Source organism: Saccopteryx leptura, chromosome 5 (assembly GCF_036850995.1).
Source record: "Saccopteryx leptura isolate mSacLep1 chromosome 5, mSacLep1_pri_phased_curated, whole genome shotgun sequence".
Classification (NCBI taxonomy): Eukaryota; Metazoa; Chordata; class Mammalia; order Chiroptera; family Emballonuridae; genus Saccopteryx; species Saccopteryx leptura.
In genome coordinates this window covers 144,004,032-144,012,642 of record NC_089507.1, presented here as the reverse complement: position 1 = coordinate 144,012,642, position 8,611 = coordinate 144,004,032, and positions in this window count along the sequence as shown.

Genomic DNA, 8,611 nt, shown 5'->3' with positions numbered 1-8,611 from the left:
TGTCCACGTGGCCTCTACTGACATGGGCAGAGGTCCGCTCCGCTAGGACCACAGACTGTTATGGCTGAAGTCACATTAGAAATCATGTGGTTCACCTACAGAAGCCCCCGAGCAGCCACAGCCATCTTGAGAAAGGACAGACACACTGGAGGTCTCACACATCTGATTTCAAACTACACCGAAGAGCTTCATAATGTAAACAGTGAGATATTGGCACCAAAACACATAGGATCAGGGGAACAGAGCAGAGAGGCCAGAAATAATCTCACATCTACCTGGTCACTTAACTTATGACAAAAATGCAGGGATGTACAATGGGGTAAAGAAACTCTTCAATAAATGGTGTTGGAGACACTGGACTGATATATTGATATGTAAAATATGAAGCTGGTCACTTTCTTTTTTTTTTTTTTAAAGTTGGAAACAGGGAGGCAGTCAGACTCCCACATGCACCGACCGGGATCCACCTGGCACGCCCACCAGGGGGCGATGCTCTGCCCATCTGGGGCGTTGCTCTGTTGCAACCAGAGCCATTCTAGCACCTGAGGCAGAGGCCACAGAGCCATCTTCAGCGCCCGGGCAAACTTTGCTCCAGTGCAGCCTTGGCTGCGGGAGGGGAAGAAAGAGACAGAGAGGAAGGAGAGGGGGAGGGGTGGAGAAGCAGATGGGTGCTTTTCCTGTGTGCCCTGGCTGGGAATCGAACCCGGGACTCCTGCACGCCAGGCCGACGCTCTACCACTGAGCTAACCGGCCAGGGCCTGGTCACTTTCTTATACCATATACAAAGATAACTCAAAACAGATTAAAGACTTAAACATAAAACATGAAACCATAAAACTCCTAGAAGAAAATATGGGCAGAAAACTCTTTGACATTGATCTAAGTAATATTTTGACGGAGATGTCTCCTCAGGTGAGAGAAACAAAAGAAAAAAATACACAAATGGGACTATGTCAAAGAACTTTTCACAGAGAAGAAAATCATCAACAAAATCAAACACAACCCACTGATTGGGAGAAGATATTCACCAATAATACATTCAAGAAGGAGTTAATACCGAATATATATAATAGCTAATAAAACTCAACATCAAAAATTTAAACCAAACAATCCAGTAAAAAGCAATGAGCAGAGGACTTGAGTAGACATTTTTCCAAAGAAGACACACAAATGACCACAGATATATGAAAAGACGAAAATAAAAACACTAATTTGAAAAGATATGTGCATCCCTGTGTTCATTGCACCATTATGTACAATGGCCAAGACATGGAAGTAAGCTAGATGTCATGTCCATTGCTACCTTTAAGAGAAAATGTGGTACTTATATACAATGGAATATTACTCAGCCGGAGTGAAATCTTGCCATTTATATCAACATGAATGGACCTAGAGGGTGTTATATCAGTTGGAGAAAGACAAATACCATCTGATTTCACTTGTATGTGGAATCTAAAACAAACAAGAACAGAAACAGACACTCAGAGAACAGATTGGTGGCTGCCAGAGGTGAAGGGGATCGAAAGGCACAGAATTCCAGGCACACAGGTCCGGGGGATGTAATGTATAGCATAGCAAGTCGATCATATCATAACTCTGTGTGGTGACAGGTGATTATTAGACTTATTGTGGTGATCACATCATAAGGGATGTAAGTGTCAAATCACTGTGTTGTACATCTGAAACTAATATTGAATGTCAACTATACTTTAATTTGAAAATTTTTTAAATCACATGGTTTTACCCTCCCATCTTCCAGGAGGGACTCAAGTCCCAAGACCACACAGCTCTGGTGTACCTGGGCCTAGAAGGCAAGCCATGCTCACATGTCCAGGGCTTGTTCTGAGAACAGCCTTGTGCAGATGAACATTAGTAGGGCCGTCAACTGTCCCTGTTTGTCCCAAACCTTCCAGTGTTAGCACTTAGTCCCCTGTCCTGGGAAAACCGCCAGTCCCCTGCACACAGGGAAGGGAGGCTGGAAACCCTAAGAGCCAGCAGAGTTCAGCCCTGCACCCGGGTGACCTGCCCCAGGGAGGAAGCTCATCCCCGCAGACGGGCAGGAAGGCAGTACTGCCCGGGCACCTCAGCTGCAGGAACAGTGCCGAGTGCTTCACCTTGGTTATTCCCACTGACCCTCAGGACAGACAGTCTGTGAGGACCAGCACTTTGTGTATGAGGGACTGCAGTGTAGAGAGATTAAGTACCTGCCTGGGTCAGAACTCATCCATCAGAGAAAGAGGAGTTTGAACCCAAACTTGCCTGGTTCCCAGGCTGCGTGCTCTTCACACCAGGCTGGTCTCCACCAGACTGTGGAGGGGATTCACTAACTTATCGAGTGCACCTGCTGACCCTACAGTTCCGAACCTACGCAGGACCCGGATGAAGGTGCCTTCAGGTGGCTCAGTGCCCGTCACCACCTGCGGAGTGACATCCCGGGTTGGGCTCCTAGAAAAGGGGGTGACGCTGCTCCCACACCTCACACAGCGACAGAGCTCAGAGCAGCACATGCTCACATGGCAGAAAAGGCTCTTATGGTTCAGTGTGTTGATAATTGTATGTAAGATGACATGTGTTTCAAAAATAGGAATAAAGAGAAAATGAGACTGACAGCAAACCAGCTGGGTCAGAGGCGGGCAGACCCCGCCAACCAGCAACCCCTTTGCAGGCCAGCTGCCACACTGGCCACGGGACTCAGGTGAGCGTGTCCCTTGAGCGACCTGAGTCGCCTGAGGAAGTCTGGCAGGATGTGACCCTTTCAGTGGTTGCCATTCACCTTCAAGTAAATGGGAAATGACCACAGTCATGGAACGAGAGGACTTTTTTAGAAAGTTTGACACACCTTTTATTTTATTTTTTTTGGCAACAGTTAAAAAAAAAATCCAGGATATGTGCATTCCAAATACCTGCTTGCAGCCCCCATGTGCATGTCAAGGCTATACACCTATTACTCTTTTACAGGTGAGAAGACAAACTGAGCCAATGTCAACACTTTCAGCGGGCAGGGAGGCGTAGAGGAAGATGACTCACCTGTGTGGGCTCCAGGGAGAGAACAGTCCTGCTCTGGAGGTCGCCGCAAGTCCAGCACCGCCCCGAGGCTCGCCTCCCCGCTGCCCGGCCGCGGGGTGTTTTCATGAGGCCCACGCAGTAAACGCATATGGTCTGCAATGTCAGGAACTGTCACACGGCCTTCTCCAAGCAAGAACGTTTCTAACAGAAACTCATCTGCAACAGAGATTAAACTGTAACGTCTGGAAAGGGAGCATGGGTGTCTGTCCGCACAGCGCAGTGCTCACCCGAAAGGGGGCCTGCGCTCAGCAGCAGTGGGGCCTGGACCAGCCGAGGCTCAGTGCCCCTCGCTGAGGGCTGACTGCAGACCAAAGGGTGCAGAACGCATTTAAAGATGCTTATTGCAGAGGAAGTGCCCAACTGATGGTCTCTTAGTATTCTAATTGTGTCAGTCCCCTAATGTTCAACGTGTGTCTTTCACTAAGTTGTCTGAAGTGTCTGTGAACCAGGAGACATTTTCAAGCTGTCATCGCTCTGGGACACTTCCTTCTTTTCTGTACGGCTGCAGCTGTCACAGGCCGGACAGGGCACTGGCTAATCTGCTCCATGGGGGTAACTCCTCATTCCCGACACAGACACAGACGACATCCAGCAGATGGAGCATCAGTGGAGGCCACTCCAGAGGGTCTGGAAGGGCCCCTCACGCCATGGTTAGTGATGTGAGGGGGGGTCTAAGAGGTCAGCATGGAGAACAAGGAGAGAAACCCATTGTTCTGACCATAGCTGCTCCCAAGAATTCTTTTATTTTTTAGAGAGAGAGAGAGAGAGAGAGAGAGAGAGAGAGAGAGAGAGAGAGAAGAGGGAAGGAGCAGGAAGCATCAACTCCCATACGTGCCTTGACTGGGCAAGTCCAGGGTTTCCAACCGGCGACCTCAGTGTTCAAGGGCAATGCTTTATTCACTGCGCCACCACAGGTCAGGCTAACTCCCAGGAATTCTGAAGCCCTGTGGGTGCTGGTCACAGCCCTGAACTATCTGGTAGCTCTGAATGGACATTGATGGCACAGTGACAACACCTATACTTATCTAGAAGTGTGCCGTTTACACAGCTCACTGTGTCCAGTTTCTCACTTACCTGTACAAACATGTGTGAGGCAGTCAGGGCAAGTCTGACCATAGGTTCTGTTTCATTGAGGAGGGAGTCGGGGTCAGTCACCTGTGCAGTCACCTGCTGGTCAGGGACAGGAGGGAGTCCATCCCTCAATTTACAGATGACAAAATTGAGGCACAGAGAGGGAAGTGACTTTCTCAGAATGACCCCAATGACAGGCAGTGACACCACAACTCTAAGTCCATACCCAGAGCACTTTTATGTAGAGACTCCTTCTCTGCTGTTCTTCATGTTGGAACCATCTCAGAAGCTCTTATGTAGAACTCTTTCAGTAACTTCATGAAAACTTTAAATTTCAGAACAAAAATGACTTATCTCCAGGGCAACAAAGTGCTATGACTAATTGTAAAACAATGCCACAGAAGGAATTGTACCAAAGAAAAATGCAGGCACTGTTTTGAGAAACCTAATTCCTGGTTAACTTGTAGCCCTCGGGTCCCTGGAGCACTCCTGAGACCGTGTGGCAGGGTTGGTTGTGAACTGTCTCACACTTGCGTTCTTGGGACAGTCCTTCCCACACCCATTTGTTCCCTCTTCCCTTTTTCAAATTCATTTTATGCCCTGGTTCTCGTGCACGGTGAAGCCCTCCACCTGGGCCCTCATCCAACCTCTTGCCTCGTCAAGTGCCTCAGTCCCTCATCCCCATCAGTGTTAACATCAGCAGCCTTTTTCTAGGCCAGCAACATTGTACAATACCCCCCCAACCACATCCCTCTTTCTCATTATAATAATGATGGAGAGAGTGAAATTGTCAAGTGAAGACATCAAGCAAGGAGAACGGCACATATGAAAACCCCATGATGAAAATAACCTGATGTTTAAAACCACAAACAACAAAACTGTAAGCAAAACACAGGGAGTGACAGAGATGAGAGAAAAACCTGGTTGCAGAAAAAATAGGGCAGAGCCAATTGTGTGTTGTGGAGTCTTAGGACCCGATAAAGAGTATGGATATTTTCTTTTTTTATCTTAAATCCAATGGGAAAATATTTAAAATTTTAAGGAATTAGATGACATCATTAAATTACATTTATGTTCTCAAAAGATCAGTCTAGTTGTTGGATGAAGAATGGATTGGAGAAAAGTGACAAGGAGTCCATGTTAGAGTGAAAGTGTGTGGCCTATAGCTCCTCCCTGCCCGGGGGCAGCAGCACCCCAGCAGTCTGGCTGGGGGAGGAGAGGCCTGGGGACAGGTGAGCCCCCTCAAGGGAGGGGCCCAGCGGGAAGGGGCACAGGCCCAAGACCCACAGTGCAGGGGAGTTCTGCACCTGGCTGGAAGGGACTAGCGAGGAGACACGGGCGGGTCCAAGGCAGACAGAAAGCCAGGAGGGCAGGTGTTTTGTCTTCACTTTTTTCCTTGATGAGGAGGGTTGTGTGTGTTCTTTCTAATGTGCTTAGTAAAATTAGAACTGAAGATGTCAAAATCACAAGGTTGTGCCCATTTTTAGACATTTCTAGAATCTATGGCTTTGCTGGATATAGGTTCAGGAAATAGGGAAGCCGAACTGGAGTGGTTGAGAATGAACAGGAGATGGAGACTCGGGACAAGGTGTGCTTGGAGGAGGCGAGGTGGTGGCTGGTAAGAGGTGAGGTCCAGGAAAAGTGTCCGTGAAGGTGGAAGAAATGGGCCCTGGTCACTGCTGACGGGTGGCTGGTGGAGGAGGAGGGCTGGGAGGTGTCTGGACAGATGGAGTGGGCACCTCGGAGGGCGTGGAGGACGGGCCCAGAGCACAGGGAAAACGCAGAGTCTGCTGGTCCCTGTCCGTCACTCCCTGTGACCAGCTGCGGTTACTGAGGTCACCAGCTGGTAGGGAGTAATCGGACACTTGCTGAATGGAAGGGCCGGCCTGTGCTCACATGACAATGATCTATAGACCATGTTTGGAGCCAGGTCCTCTCTCTCCAGTCCGAGGGACCCACCACAACCAGGAACTGCCCTTAAGTCCACAGAAATACGTGGGAATTACTTTACAGGAAAGGGCAAAGTAGCTTTTGAGGCAAAGAGAGTAATATTTCCAGAGGCTGAAAAATGACAAATAAGCTTGTGTAATTAGAAGCCAATGTGTGATGCAGCCCGAGATCAGACAATGATCTGAACTGGAATGGACAGTCAGGAAAAGGCTGAGGCCTGCTCCGGAGCAGTGTGTGTACGTGTGTGTGCAACATGTGTGTGAGAGCATGTGTGTGTGTACATGTGTGTGAGCACTGTGTATCTGTGTGCATGTGCAGTGAACAGAGAGATGGAATGAGCTGTGGTTGCCAAGGGGGTGACTTTAGGAAGAATGTCCCGAAGGGAAGATCCCAGCTGCTGAGCAGCTCCATTGCTCCCCAGGCCAGGAGCTGGGTCGTCAGCATCTCAGGAGTGAGTGTTTTGTGATGGGTCCCCTCTAGCAGATGCTCAGTCAGTACTGGACACAGACCTCTCCTTGCCTTCCCTCCTCCCCATCCACATTCCCATCCCCACCTTGTCCTCACAGTCAGTTAAGGAAAGGTGATGGAAGAGTTAAAATAAACTCACAGAAGGAGGCAGCACCCTGAGAAGCCGCCGGAGCCACCTCGTGCCTGAGTGAAACTGCTGGGTCGTGGGAAGAAGCACTGTCTCTCCTGCTCGCCTGGTGCAATCAGCATACGGGGCACGCCTGCTCCTTGGTGCCAAGGTTTCCAGCAGCCTCAGCTTTCTTGTCTCTATCAGTGTTGGAGAAAAATTTATCTTCCATCAGGAGAGCCATGTTCAGGTCTATGCAAATCACCCACTTTCAACAGGGCTGCAACAAGCCCAGACTAAACCCAAGCCATTATGGGAGCAGGTGGAAGAAAATACAATTGGTCGGGAGGCCTCCAGCGCTCTATGTAAAGGTCGTCAATCAGGAAATAAAGGGTTTTCAGACCTCAGGGTGTTTAGGTAAACTCATTACACCTAATCTAATAGCATCCAAGTAAAATCATGGGTCATTGTCTCACGCATCCGTGGAGAGAGCACAGTGGGCACAAACAGGGTCCACACTGAGGCCGAGTCTCACGGAGACTCTGTTGTGTGGCTACAGGCACCCTGATAAACAAAATAATGAGTGTAGCACTTACAGGACCCAGTAAGAGAACATGGAAAGCACTCGAGCCGGAAAATCTCATTGGTGATGGAAGCTTCTGTTGCAATAGGTGAATAACTGCTAGGTTCGTCCAGAACAGTCCCAGACATTTGGTTGGATGGTTGGTTACCCAGAAGGACACAGCCATTCTCAGAGCACAGAGAAACTTGGCCTGAAGTCTATAGAATTACCAAGTTGTGTAATTTATTAAAGACGCCATGTGTATTGCTGATTCATCTTCACATATTATAGCAGAATTACAGAAAAAGGAAAATGAAAGAAAATTACTTTTTTAAATAATCACTTGGATTTAAAATGGTACCATTTCTGTGGACACTAGTCTGGCAGGTTCTCTAAAAGTCAAACATGGAATTACCACTTGACCCATCAATTCAACTTCTAAGTCTATACCCAAGAGAACTGAAAACACACATCCACACAAAAACACGCGCACAGATATTCATGGCAGTATTTCTCACAATAGCCACAGTGGAAACGACCCAAACGTCCATCAGTTGATGGAGAAACATGACATGCTGTACCACACAGTGGGACCATGTTCAGCCACAAACAGGAAGGAAGCACCAATCCGCACAGTGACACAGGTGACTCTGAGAACAGGACGCTACGTGAAGGAAGCCGAGCCGTGAGGGCACAGCATGCATGTTTGCATTTGTAGAGATGTCTGGAACAGGCAGGTCTGCACAGACAGACAGAAGACCAGTGGTTGCCAGGGGTTGGGGGAGAGGAGCGGAGTGACTGCTGAGGAGTTAATAGTTCCTCTGTGGGTGACAAAAATGTTTGACAGCCTGGCCTGTGGTGGTGCAGAGGATAGAGCGTCCACCTGGAATTCTGAGGTCTGCAGTTCAAGCCCCAGGTATGCGTGGTCAAGGCACGTATGAGAAGCAAATCGTGTGAGTTGAGGCTCCCGCTCCAACCCCTGCCCTCTCTCTCTTCTCTGTGTAAAATCCATAAATAAATTCCTTTTTAAAAAAGTGTGACAATTAAAGAGCTGTTGTGTTTGTGCAACCTTGTGAATGTAGTAAATGCCACCAAATTATATACCTTAAATGAGTGAATTGTATGGTGTGTGAATTCTCTCCATATTTAAAAATTAGTAGCCTTCTCCATAAGTGAAGTTGATGAGCTTCCAAAGATTAAAAAGATCGATTGAGTTCCCCTTGGAATGTAATCAAAGGAGTCCCTGTGGTCAAGTCCCTCATGGTGATAGTTACCAGCACATGAATAAAGATCTGAGCACCTTCCAGTGAGGCGGGAGGAAAAGGCCCCTGACGAAGAACAGAGTCCAAAGTTGCAGGACACCGCGGTGGCCGCTCCTGCGAGGGAAT